This window comes from Haliotis rubra, unplaced genomic scaffold (genome assembly GCF_003918875.1).
Source record: "Haliotis rubra isolate DU_JTF1 unplaced genomic scaffold, ASM391887v1 Scf19, whole genome shotgun sequence".
In the NCBI taxonomy this organism is placed as follows: domain Eukaryota; kingdom Metazoa; phylum Mollusca; class Gastropoda; order Lepetellida; family Haliotidae; genus Haliotis; species Haliotis rubra.
The window spans coordinates 803,884-819,094 of record NW_025765891.1 but is presented as its reverse complement, the minus strand read 5'-3'; positions in this window follow the sequence as shown (position 1 = coordinate 819,094).

Sequence of the window (15,211 nt, the reverse complement as noted above, 5' to 3'; positions counted from 1 at the left end):
TGCTGCTCGCATCACCATGCATATTGCATTGACTCTGTGCAGTTTATACATTCCTCCCTCTTCTGATATTAGACAATCGGATCCTAAAAACCTATATGACCAGCTTCCGAAGCCATGCCTCATCATGGGCGATCTGAACGGTCACAACCCACTTTGGGGAAGTGACCATACTAATACTAAAGGTAAAATCCTTGACGAATTAATTTCTGATAATAATCTATGTATTCTCAATGCTGATTCACCTACATATTTACACCCAGCTACGGGAACGTATTCTTCCCTGGATCTATCACTCGCCGATTCCAACGTATATAATGAATTTGAATGGGGGTACATGATGACCTATGTGGGAGTGATCACTTCCCCACCATTCTCAAAACGGTCAACCCTGGTGATGTTCCACCTTTATCACGACGGAGCTTTGCCAGCGCTAACTGGTCATTATAGCAGACACTATGTACTGATCACTTAAAACATGACATGTTTGCGAACAGCGAAGATCCTATGCAGTTATTTTCAGATATACTGAACAACATTGCTGACCAAACTGTCCTCTGCAATTCCACACATTCGTAAGCCATGGTTCAATAATGAATGTAAACAGGCCAGAAAGTCCAGGAAGAAAGCTGAAAAGTATTTTCGCCGACATCCTACTGTACATAATCAGGAAAAAGTTAAAATTTTAAATGCAAGGCTAGACGTGCTTTTAAACAAAATAAGCGTCAGTCTTGGCGAAATTATGTTTCTAAAATAACTTCACGCACACCTATGTCAAAGGTGTGGAACATGATTCAAAGAAAAAAGGGCAAAGGTTCTAAATCTATGGAGATAATATATTAACTAATAAAACTGACATTGCCAATAAACTTGGTGAAACTCTCGCCAAGCACTCATCTTCATCCAATTATGTCCATGAGTTTCAAAACTTTCAGAAACAACAGGAGAAGAAAAGGTTAACTTTTAACTCAGACAATGGTGAAAATTATAATGAATTATTTTCACTAATTGAGCTACATACCGCCCTTGAGCAAGCTCATGATACAGCAACAGGGGCTGACGATATTCACTATCAGCTCCTGAAGCATTTGCCCGAACCATGTTTGGAAACGTTGCTAAATATTTTTGATTCACTATGGACTTCAGGGAATTTCCCAACTTCATGGCGTAATGCCATTGTCGTCCCTTTTCCAAAACCAGGCCGGGATCATACTCATCAATCACACTACATACCAATCTCTTTAACCAGTTGTGTCTATAAAACCATGGAACGAATGGTAAATAATAGACTAACGTGGAATCTTGAAACCAATAACCTTACAACCAATATTCAATGTGGTTTCAGGAAAAATCGTAGTACCATTGATCATCTGGTACGACTAGAATCCTTTGTTAAAAATGCAATAGTAAATAAACAACATGCCGTATCGATATTCTTTGATCTCGAGAAAGCATACGATACTACCTGGAAGCATGGCATTTTGAAGGATTTACATGATTTTGGTTTCTGGGGTCGTTTACCTCTTTTTATATCACAGTTTTTAACCGACAGGCAATTTCAATATTACAAAGTTATATTCTAACGAGTCTAACCCTGCATTAAGCTGTGTCTTTAACACTCTTTATGAGGATTTGTATAACAAAAAGTCTTCTCTTGTTCCACCTCTTGGGCTCAGAGTTAAGCCATTTATTGCTGCTGCCGGCATTGAGCTGGTAAATGTAGCTCCTTCCCGTTGGCTTTCTTCTCCTCATTGGCAATTGGTTAGGCCACAAGTAGACCTAACATTAACCACATTTAAAAAATCAGAAACAAATGAATTACAGTATAAACAAGAATTTAGTCAATTAAGAAATAAATATAATACATATAAATCCTTATTTACAGATGGGTCCAAGGATGGTGGCGCAGTTGCTTGTGCCACTGTCATTAGATCCAGAACACTATCTTTCCGATTACCGGATAATAGCTCTATTTTACAGCAGAAACAAACGCCATACTAACAGTTCTTAAATATATTAATAGACACACCAAATATAAACAATACATAATCTTTTCTGACACTCTTTCTTTCAGGCTATAACAAATCTCTCATGTAAACATCCACTTTTAATTGAAATAATTGAATTGTATAATGATCTTGCAACTGGCCAATTCGACATCATCTTTTGTTGGTTACCCAGCCACGTTGGCATTTCTGGGAACACAATGGCCGATCTTGCTGGCAAGGCAGCACTCAACAAATCTGTGACACTACTTCTTATTCCATACTCTGATTACAAAGCTAGCATTAGAACTTACATCCGTGATCTGATGCAAAACAAGTGGGACACCCAGGTAGGTATTAACAAATTACATGAAGAACACACTATATTGGTTATACCTACTTGGGTTGTCAGTCCAGATTTGAGGAGGTCATTATGCGACGATGTCGTATTGGCCACACAAGATATCCTCATGCATACCTATTGAAAAGTGAGAATCCTCCGTATTGTATCCCTTGTGAAGAGAGAACCACGGTCATGCATATCCTGCTTGACTGTGTTGAACTCTCCATCATAAGGGATAAATATTTCAAAGTAAAAACTGTTAAGGATCTTTTTAATAATGTCAATTATCATTTAATTATTGGATTTTTTAAAGAAATAGAAATGATAGATGAATTTTGATTCTTATGTTTTGCACATGCATGCATTTTTAGTATTGGTGATTTAAATGAGAAACTGAATTTGTGAGTGGCTGTACCTTCGAAGGGGGTTAACGTAGCGTAAAAATATTGTCCTCCTGAGAGGGTACGTAAGTCTCAAAACATTTCAAGTAAATTTAAGTCTACCAGGTTTTTAATCGTAGTATTTTTGTCATTTTAATGTATGGCTAAATCTCAGCATCAACACCAATGGCATCAACACCGATGGTGTAAATCCAGCTAGGTAGCAAAGGCACTGTAAGTCCTCATGGTCCCTAGTATGGTGATCTACCTTCAGTTGTTGGCCATTACTGGCCGATTTGTACATTGTATTGTCAAAAAATAGTTTTCTACTTTTAAAGATATATGCTAGCTAGTTTTAACTCATTTTGTGATAATCTAGTGGTTTTACTGTCCTTCGTTGACAGGGTTTTACATATTATCTGTATGTCTTATAAATTTAGAACTAGTTTTAGTCACGATATGTCTGAAATATTGCCGATGTGACTTTAAATTTTAACTCACTCACTCACTCTAGTTTTCTGTGAGAATGTATTCGCGCGTATGCATTGGTCAATTAACAAAGGCTGAAGGTACAAAATTACCCCCACGTCTTCATTATTAATGATTGTCGCTGAATGAAATATTTATGGATAGTCCTAGTAAATAAAACATCCTTATCACATTTTAACGGGGATCATCGGGTGCAAAATAGCACCTCGCAATGTGAAGCGTCCTTAAAATCAGAAAAAAGCAAACAAACCCTCATTAACCGGTTTAATTTAGTAGAATTAACGAGTGGAATTCGACGACCCTTCAAGGTCATGATAGAATATGGTTTCGATACCATTCCTACAACACTCATGATCAGAGTGCATGTTTTTATCTATGTTGAAGGTAATCTAGACCACAGGTGAGAGGGCGTATTTGGAACAGCTATCAGGATGTCAGGGTCGTCAAACAAAGATATGCCAAAAATACATTTAAAAAAGTATGTCACAGACAATATGTTAGTCTATAATGAGGCTCCATGTGTGTATATTTTGTGATGATCAAGATGTAGATCATCACGTTTTGGGTATTTCCTCCAACAAATAAAATGCTTATATTTCAATGAGTGAGTGAGTCAGTTACAATTTAACGTCACATCGGAAATATTTCAGCCATATCGTGACGAGAACAATTAATTTTATGCATAGTAAGCAATGGTAAACTATAAAAACCTGTCAACGAAGGACAGTAAAATAACTAGATTATCACAGATTCGAATTTAAAACTAGCAATCAAATCTAAAAAAAATTAACTATAGATGACAATACAAGGTAAAAACAGGCTATATATTGCCAACAACTGAAGGTAGATCACCATACTAGGGACCATGGGGACTTACAGTACATTTGCTTCCTGCATGGACCCTAGCTGGATTTACACCATCCCCTCAGCTATTAGCAATGTTAGATAATCTAGCCATAAATTAAACGAACATATATTCTACGATTAAAAGAGTAGTAGGTTTAAATTTACTTTGAATGTTTTGGGACTTACGTACCCTCTCAGGAGTATATTTCAATGAAAATTATGACTACAAGACCTCGAGGCACAAAGATTGGGCATAGATTGGGAATTGTGAAATTTTAAAATTGCATTTTCTTAGCCATTATAGGTTTTATCATTTGCATTTTGAAATAAATTGCAGGAGTGTTACATCATTGAACATAAAACACATTTAACTTCTGAATAAAAGCATCAAAAAACCCTTTCCAGGGCATGATAGGGTCGGATTTGCACGAGTTCATTTTTGGCACTTGTGCGACCAATTATAAATGCGTGTAAAAAGACCAGTGTATTCACAACCAAAAGTGGTAGCAATTACTTTCTCACAATAAACATGTGCAGGTACAGAATGATAGCTGATTCGAAGATATATATTATATTGATCGCCTTGTTACAGGAATTTGTTGGTTACTTTGCTTCTTAGTGCTGTCAGTTACAGTGAAAGGACGGTACATAGCAGTGGACATTGCCAATATTAAATTATCATCATATAAACTAAAGTAAACTAACCTCGTCAAAGGATGAACTGTTCTCCATTAGGCGTGTATTAATCACGATGCACACTACGATTTACTTTCTGTACTGCACGTTATAGACCGAAATTCCTGAATGGGACAATTCCTTTTGGGCTGGCTATATGTGTGTGTACTGATACTTGTTTATGTTACTGGATATATTTAGAAACACCGATGTCCTGTACTGTCTCGGATTGTTTGGCATCTGTCAGGCCTGGTACTTACTGATTTAGGAAGGAGGATAGAGTTTTTCAAAGAGGAAAGGAGAGAAGCATAAAGAGAGAGAGACAAGAGAGGATTGTGACGTGCGACAGTAAAATTGAAATAAGACCTCTCAAATTGGACTATATTCCTTTTATGGGACGGACATTTTAGTTTAGTTCCTCTTTTTTCATACGTTTTGTTGCATTTTGAAACATGACATCAAATATGAAGCTAAAAGAAAGCGTTTTACATTGTTTTTTGCAAGGTGCATTAAGTGTGTAAGATTTATACATGTCAGAATAGCCTAATAAGATAATTCCCTTTGCAACTTTGAAGCAATCACGTTTGAAGACCCGTTTCATTATTGATTGGCTCTGAAGAAAAGTATGGTAATCCGTATTTGTTGACGATCAGTTAATTTCAGTTAAATTTCATCTAACATATTTTCTCTAATTTCTTGTCCGGGGTCTTTCAATTTTCGTATATCTAATACGAACTGAATCAGTCGAAACTGTTGCATATCACTCTGGGTCACAAGGTGCATTGGAGAGATTACATCACTTAAAGGTGTGAAGCCCAAATCTCGTGTACAGCTGGGACAAGTGGCACAGAAACCATGCTAACTACATTGTAAACATACTTGGCAACCTTACTATTTCTTAATGGGCAGTGGGGTAGCCTATTGCTTAAAGCGTTTGCTCGACACACCAATGGGTAAAACATGTGAAGTTCATTTCTGGTGTCCGCGTCTGTGATAATGGTGGAATATTGCTAAAATCGGCGTAAAACATACTCACTCACTCCTATTTCTTAATGTCCTAATATAATACATCAGGTTCTAAATACGTTTTACTTCTTCGAAACACTCTTGCATAATCTACTGTGAATATATGTAAGAGCCGTGTGTGTACAATACCAAATCTCTCATGCTCCACGCAGGAACCTACTCAAACAACTCAGATCTTAACAATGATGTACACAGACAACTGACAGACGTAAACAGTGTTCTGTACAAAGCGGATAATGCCATTCTCGTTCCTTGACTCTGTTCATCTGTTTGTAACTCCAACTTGCAGCCTTCTCATAAACATCTACCAGAGGTTACATTAGATGAGCGCTGGGATGTAGACAAGATAATAGTATTTCTCGACATCCCCTGCCACTTCCGTCGTCATTCTGCTGACCCTTACCATTCAATGTAAGTCTAAAACTCCCAACAGATTTGGCGATAAGCGTGATGTTTTGAGTGTGCTTCGTGCTAGCCGCCAGTCATTTTAGTTAGACTAGAATTTTAGGCTTAAATGTCGTTGTCGGAAGTGACAAGGAAACAATAAAGTGGACGGCTTTTACATGTAGTCAAATCAGGCAAAATGACGTCTGTTTTTTGTGTGTGTAGTAATGTGATCACAAATGACAAGGATAAACCTTATTTTACATTTGGACACTGGGCATTTGGATATTACACGCAGAGACGAGAGGTACTATCATTATTTGCTTACATATTGTAATGAGTACAATGTATGGGACACAGTCGACGTGACCAGTAGATTTTCTGAAGACAAATGTATATTATTGAAACATATTCCCACTCAACCTCTAATACGTCAGTATGTTCCGGGACGGTGGGTAGCCTATTGGTTAAAGCGTTCGCTCTGGGTTTTCGATTCCCCACATGGGTACGTACAACATGTGATGCCCATTTCTGGTGTCCCCCGCAGTGATGTTGCTGGAATATTGCTAAATGCGGCGTAAAACCATACTCACTCACTCACTCATTCACTCCACCATACGCTCCATACATGATGTGTTGTACTATGACAGTCAGTTTAATAACGACAAGTGACCCCGGTTTGGCGTGTTGTTTGTTTAGCGCAGGGTAAGGATAATGATCAATCGGAGGCAATGTACTTCAATTGATCGTAAAAGCATGGCTGGTATCACAGTCAACATGCCAACATGCCAACATGTGACGTCACCAATGTGACTGAATCGGTCCAACCCACGGGCACCCACCTATATGACTCGATGTGCGAAGGCAATGCAGGTTAATTGAACAGGTGACAACACAGTTATTGTAGCATGCAGATGAACGTAACTCAGAAATTGTAGCACATTCAAACTTACGGCGATCTTCGTGTTACGACAATCGTAACTCCCTTAATGTAACATACAGATAGGGCAGCTGGCGTGTTAAAGGGATAGTAACCCCCCCCATGCGGATGCGTACTGCTGAGGTGGCTTGTGCCCCGTGTGGTAACATAGGATTCACGTTGTACCCTGTGTTGAACTTTAGCTCGAGGTGTATGACTGATCTGATATCGTTCATTAACCATTAAATAGCCAAATTTCCTGCCAGTGATTTACCCACCTCAGTTTGAAATATAGGAAACCTATGAAACCTCCTTTTCTGTTTCACTTGTAGATCTATGTTTAGAATTTAGATTCAGAGTAACAAAACAGTTTCCACCTTACTTTGACAAGAGGGATCCCAAAAGTTATCAATAGATAACTTTCGAGGAATATTTCAGCAGCTGTAAGCGTTGCGTGAATGAGTGAGTGAGTGTGTGAGTTTGGTTTACGCCACTTTAGGCAATATTCCAGCAATATCACATCGGGGGACATCAGAAATGGACTTGGACTTGAACCAGTTAAGGGACATCCGGTGTGATTAACGCCCATAACAAAACAAATGTTTCCAGACATAGAGTCTTAATGTTTTTCCGTGACGCTGTAGAGTATTGATTCCCAAACTGTTTTGAATTTCCTCCCTCAAAGCTGAGTTTAGGAACCATTAATTGTTACTGCAGTATCTCCCTTTGACGTCTTAATATGCATATTACACGTATAGGATGTGAAACATTAATGCTGCAGGATATTCATATTTTAAGTGCCCCTTTTGCTTCCAAAATATGTAAATAACCCGAAAACTAGCATCATATTCAGTGGGGGCACGGTGTCCCAATCGTGTAAAGCGCCGCAATTAGGTGTGTTGAGTTACCTATGACTGTGGGTTCGAATCTCGTTTCGTTTGGGTGAAAGGACTGTATACGTCAGACACGTGCTGACCTTTGGGCTTTCCAATCACTTAAGGCCGACCTACACACCGTAATATAACTCGACTACTTTTTAGCGCGTTAAACACACTGAATAGCACACACTGTACACAATTTTCGAACAATATATATTGCGACGAGGATATACATGACAGCAGACTTAGGTACTAAAACACACTCAGATATGTTTGGCGTTGTTCTAAGCCTACTTCCGGAGTGAAATATCTAACTTTACTTATTTGTAATTATTTGTACTAACACAAATAGCTTCCAATAAGGTGTTGGTTGTGTCTATTACGCGCGTTAAAGCCTCGTTAGATACAAATAGAAACCATACTGAGGCCTTGTTCACCTATCTACCATGACACGAGTTGGTCATAAACAGATTTGTGAATAGCCGTTGGCTTGTTGAGCTGCCCGGAAAAGAACATCCTTGACATGTGTGAGTGCAACTGGGTCAACCCGGAACTGGAAACAATACGTACATAGTCATCGATGTATGTCGACAACAGGGAGATATAATGGTATTCCCTGACGAAGGTTGTGTTTCAACGATGCTGTGTGATTTGCAATTGTGTCATGCATGTTTTGGAAATGTTTCTGACAAACTATATTCCGTGTTTCCATTGATTCTATATTTGCACGTATGTGGGCCATCGACTCGTTATACAATCTTTGTCCACATACAATATATTCTATAAGCATACAAATTATACAAATGCCAAATTATTGCAAATAAGAGATTATCATTGCATCAAATCTTTGAAGGGCATTTAGAAGTTGAATGCATAAGAAAAGCAAGATTGGACGTTTCAGAGTATATGCTTGCTCCTTCATTACCTGATGAAGGAGCAAGCATACACTCCGAAACTTCGTGTTAATCACAATGAAGAAGTTGACATCCATAAATCTTGCTTTTCCTAATATCATTGCATTTTATATAAGTGCAGCGACATTGTTTTACAATTAATTCATTTTTCAAGAACATGTGCATGCTGAATTACGTAGTGTAGGCTCAGTACAAAGCAAGAGCATGTGCTATTTCATGCTAATCAACCAGTTTCTACTTCTTGTTTAACAGAATTGGGGATAGTGTGGTTGATTGGACGAGGGCACATTTTCCAGTTGAAACGTTCATCAGAGCACTTGAAAAGGCCTGGTTTCAGAACATGCGAACTTATATATTGCGACCTGGTTTTGACTTCTTAGTAATGATCACTTTACCAGATGTGTTGGTAGCTTTACCAAAACTCCTGAATGAACCACTTCGGTCACTGATATGGTAACTCTAATTTCCTCTCAGCGGTGGAAAATTCCATTTCCAGGTTCACGTTACCATGAAGCTATTTCTGTACAGGCTGATCATCATTGATCACCAAGCGATGACCAGAGAGGCTTTCCAAGACCCCCTGGAAAATGAGTGCCAAACAGTTTCAGGATCATTTAAATTAGGATTGCCTAATGGTCTCAGCACGCTCTAAATTAGATCGACCCTATTTGTTCAAATTTAGGCCACCGTTCCTTTTGTTAGGCGTCACAAGGCTGGTTAACACAGGGCGAGGATAGGAAGACTAATCTAAACATAGATCGTATTAAGCAAAGACCAGGTTAACAGAAAGGTCCAACATTACCACTACGATTGCGGAGTGAGGAACATGTTCCATTAAGGACATACCAAAAGTAGGAGTTGCACACTCTGTATTGATTATATTAGTTTACGTATTACTAGAGCTAATGTGAATCAATCCCGATTTTGTATTTGAAATGATGCAAACCAAGGACATAGACAGCAAGCAAAATGGCAACTTAAAGAACATCTGAGGATCCCATGCGATCTACGGCCAACACCCACACCAAATAGTGCGTTAGTCGTGCATTGACGTGGGTTGACGATACTTGCGTATGGCTATTCCGGAGATAGGTTCATATTGCTGCCAGTTACATATTTCAGATGCGATTAGATCCGGGTAAGCATTGGTCTTCAGTAAACAATGCTTGTCGTTAGAGGCGCCTAAAGGGATCGTGTGGTGAGACTCGCTGACTTGGTTGATACATGTCAACGTTTCATGGCATTTCAACATGTTTTTGGAAATTATTTCCCAAAAGCAACATTAACATATTAGTTATAATTCCATGTATCTGTACGTGCGCGAACTGACTGAAGAATGTGTTTACCTGATAAATACCCCAATTAGTCATTAAGGATGAATGAATAATAGAGATTGATGCATAAAGAAATATTTGCTGTATTTGTTGGAAAGTGTCTTTCTATGAGGCAACACAATATGACATTGCGCAAATGAATACGTTCGTAAACGTTCGTATTCCAACCCTGTAGCTCCTGAAATTAATCACCGTCGGTCCCTGGCCTAAATACAATGTGTCATGAGATGCAAGCAGCTATCTTTTTGAAATGTGAAAAAGTCTAATTAGCAAACAATTACACTAAGAACGTAGGCGTAAAATGCCAGGACATAATGTAGGGCGAATGCAGTTCATCAATGATGTCTTTACCGATTTAACTCCAACGGTTTCATATTTTAAAATGTTTCCATGAAAATGAATACTGGACATCCCTGATAGCGCATATGACTACTAAAATCCCCTAATGGGCTACACCTTCCTGACGCCTAGACACACGAGAGCTAGTCGAGGGATAATTTATACACAGGGAAATTGTCCAGAGATAACGAACATTCTATTTTTTGCTGGAAGTCGTATAAAGCCCAGCGAGGCACGATTGCTTCAAGATCTGTCGTGACGTTTGGTAGTATATAAAACTGTACAACACTACTCTCTCCTTTTGAAGTGGCTTCCCTGTCTAACAAATACTCTGCGGACCACAGAGCGTCAGTAAGAGATTATAGGTACAGTAGTGCTCTTGTCTTTGAAAGCGAATGCATCATCGTTGGGTCAAATAACGTCCAGCGGGGAATTGCTTGATGGCATTTAGTCCCAAGACGCAAACAGGCGCAGCATATGTCACAAGAGTAGTCAGATGGGTTACCTTGCTCGACAGCGCGACTCCTGAACGTTTCTTATGCCTTACAATGAATCACATGCAGCACAGTTTGTGTCGTGAAATATGCTTCTCTTCACACAGCAGTGACTGAGAACCCGAACGATGATATGGTTACATGACTGTTAGCATTCTAGAGACAGTCGTATTCTCCCTCCCATCTCGTGCATGCTGTTAAAGTGGGTGGAGTAGTAATAATATTATCTCCATGCTTCAACGGAGGATGGCATATAATGCAGTACGAATATCCATGTGTTATCAGGAAGACATTTTACTAAGAGCGCATTTGTGTTTTAAAATATACTCTTAAAAAAAAGAAACTTGACATAGGACACATTTGAATTTTAGGAAAATATTTGACATAACCCAACCCATGCTGAATCCCAGCATGTAGAGGAATGGTTGCCGTTGACAAAACGTTTGAAAAAAGAAACGTTTAACAAAAACGTAACGTTACACTCACGTCTGAAGTGAATCGCTAAAACGCACCAAACATGAAATGCACGAGCATCAAGAAATTGTGTATCACCCTGAGCTGAACCCCATGACTGTAGCCTTTAAAAAGCCACATCAATGATACCCCACGAGCATTGCTTTAAGCCACTATAGACGACAAGAGAATGAAAAGACTCACAGAAGCTCAACGACAGAACACCATCGTCCGTTTACAAGGACGGACATCGCAGCATGATGTGGCAAGGCACTTCAGCGTGTCCAGACAGACCATCTCAAACCTATGGACCCGATACAAAAATACTGGGGATGTTAATGACAGACCCAGGTCACGTGGACCTGGAGTTACCACCGTCGCCCAGGATCGCCACATCCGGTTGTGACATTTTCGTTCAAACAACCACCGCCGCATCATCCACAACAATATAATCCCCGGACTGCGCCGAATCTCCGAGCTGACAGTGCGCAATTGGCTATGGAAACCCAGACTTTTTGCCAGAAGACCAGTTCAACGTCACGTCGTTCCCTACATCAATGGTTGATCTTTTGAGCATGAAAATGCTCGACCTCACGTTGCACGTGATTGACAGGTCTTCCGTCAGCAATGTTCAGGCCTTCTCGATCGTCGGATTTGTCCCCCATTGAACATCTATGGGGTACTCTTGATCGCGACGCATGCGCCAGCGTAATCCGCCACCTCAGACACTACACGAACTGCACACAGCACTTTGTGGTTTTACCAAACACTTTCTGGATACCCATGTTTTGGAAATTTGTAAAGTGATGGTTTTACTGTAACTGAGCAATGATCTCATGTTTGAATCAGCTATATGCACTCAGTAAGTAAACTCCAAAACACCATGTCAAGTTTCTTTTTTTTTGAAGAGTATATATATCCTTACCCGACCTAGTGAATGCTGTTCTATGTATAAAGGCGCTAATCAAAAGAAAGGGTATAATGTCTCAATTTGCTAACAAACATTTCATGATAATGTATATTTTAAAACGTGCAGTGTTCAACGACAACATTCGTAATCGATACTTTCAGGATGTCGATGAGCCACAACAACAGTTCACAAGGTCACACATGTATGATTGGCACCCATGAAGGGCCACCTCCTCGTGGTGGGTGCTGGGTCACGCTAAGCGCCCTTCAACCCCCCGTTGTGGACCCGGGGGGGGATATTAGGTCCACCAACCCGTTTGCCGTGGGTTGCGCCCCTGTGTCGGTGGAGGACGGGATTCTGGTGGTTGAGGGCAAGGGCTCCAGGAACAGCGTTCCTTTGCCCAATACACCACTTCGACCCTTACTTCACCTAGACGGGTGGTTGAATGGGCCCGGTTCAACCAATCGGCTGGTCATGTCGAGCCCTGTGCATCAATTGTATTTGCACAAATTATCTTCTGAACAATATGTTTGACTTTAGGTTTTGGCTCATTTTTGTTTCTAAAATATCACTTGATTTTGAATTATGCCCTATTTCACTTGCCTAGAGTCTTATGCCCAGAAGGCGATGGCTCATGGGCCAATCTGGTAGATTGATTACTTGTTTAATCTTTCTGCTTGAGTATATCATCCCAGTATCCTTGGTGCTGCATGTCGGAGATCCACTTGTGTATAGCATCGTCTTTATGACACTCCGTGGTGGGTGGGGAGCTGGGTTGATGAATCTTTATACTTAAACATGGCTTTTGAAACCCCTTGAAAAAAAAGTCAACTTGACAATGATCATGAGGCTAATGAAGGCTGTCGACCTCTTAAACAAGTTGAGTACTGGCCGAGATTTCTGGTTCTAGAATCTCCAGACAAGCAACCTATAAAATTGAATCCATTTGCGATTTCAAAAGGAGTGTATGGTATAGCCGGTGATGTGAAGAATATCAAACGTATGAGGTCCGGATCACTTTTAATCGAGTGTGCCAAAAGACACCAAGCTAACAACTTACTATCTGTTGATACATTGGCTGGAGTTCCCGTTTCAGTATCTGTCCATAGGTCACTTAATTCAAGCAAAGGCATTGTAAAAGACCGTGATCACCTCCTAGATGATATGTCCGAGCTTGACATAGTTTGTGAATTAAAAGATCAGGGTGTGACACATGTGAAACGTTTTACTCGGCGTCAAAACTCAGCAATAATTCAAACCAACACTTACTTGTTCTCCTTTGTGTCTCTCCGTCTCCACCACGAACTATCAAAGCAGGTTATTGCAGCCTTGCAGTCGACCAATATATCCCAAACCCACTGAGGTGTTTTAAATGCCAAAAGTTTGGTCATGGGGTAAATTCATGCAAAAATCCAATTACTTGTGCTCATTGTGGTGAGAAAACACATGTTACCGAAGATTGCGAAAGCACCCGTAAAAAATGTGTCAACTGTTCTGGACAGCATTCATCCTCATCGAAAGATTGTCCAATATGGAAGAGAGAAATGGAGATTAGTAAAATCAAAACTACTCAGAACATTAGTTACCATGAAGCAAGGAAACTCGTGCCTTCCTGTGATCCACATGGTTCCTATGCCTCTGTAACCAGAAGACCATCTGTGGTAACAACTTCTATTGCTTGTCAAACAGATTTGACATGGATAAATTCCATCAATCCTGAACCCCTCTGTCTGTCGGATTCCTGCACTCAAACTACTGCTGAGCCTTTTCCAGCTGAACTGTTTCCTGAATCGTCATCGGCTGCTTCTGTACAACCAACTCCACGAACAGGGTCACAAAATGATTCAGCACCGAATCCACAATCCAAGAAAGGGAAAAATGCGTTATCCAGATGTAAAACTGACTCTTCTCGAAACAATGACACGGGTAGAGTATCCAAAGGTTCAGATGATCCCATACAACTTTATAATAAGTTTGGATCGCTTGAAGGGATGGATGTTTCAGAGAGCATCCCTCAGAGAACAACAAGTTTGTCGCCTAAACGTAATGGGCGAGCGCGATCTCCAGTTAATCCGCCTAAGAGATGATTAGTTCTCAACCTTTGATTCAGTGGAATTGTAGAGGACTGAAGAATAACTTTAATGAAATACAATTACTCATACAAGATCTTCAACCGTCAGCATTCTGTCTTCAAGAGACTTATTTAAAACATACAGATGTCTTTAACCTCAGACAGTACAACGATTACCACTCCTTTTCTCCTCTGGGAGATAAAGCAACTGGAGGTGCTTCAATTTTAGTGCGGCAGGGTATAATACATAGCCCAGTCCCTCTTCATACCAATCTCCAAACTGTAGCTGTTCGCTTGACCCTGCACACTGCTATAACGCTGTGCAGCTTGTATATTCCTCCTTCTTCTAATCTTCAACAATCAGATCTTCAAAATCTGTATGATCAACTTCCTAAACCATGTCTCATCATGGGCGATCTGAATGGACACAACCCGCTTTGGGGAAGTGTCCACACTAATACTAAAGGTAAAATCCTTGAGGAATTTATTGCTGATAACAATTTGTGTATTTTAAATGATGATTCAGTCACATATTTGCATCCAGCTACGGGAACATATTCTTCCCTGGATCTGTCTCTCGCTGACTCAAACTTGTATAATGAATTTGAATGGATGGTCCATGATGACCTATGTGGGAGTGACCACTTCCCTACCATTCTCAAAACAATCAACCCTGGTGATGATCCACCTTTGTCAAGGAGAAATTTCGCCAGGGCTGATTGGTCATTATATGCGACTCTGTGTGTTGAACACTTGAAGCATGATCTTTTTAGG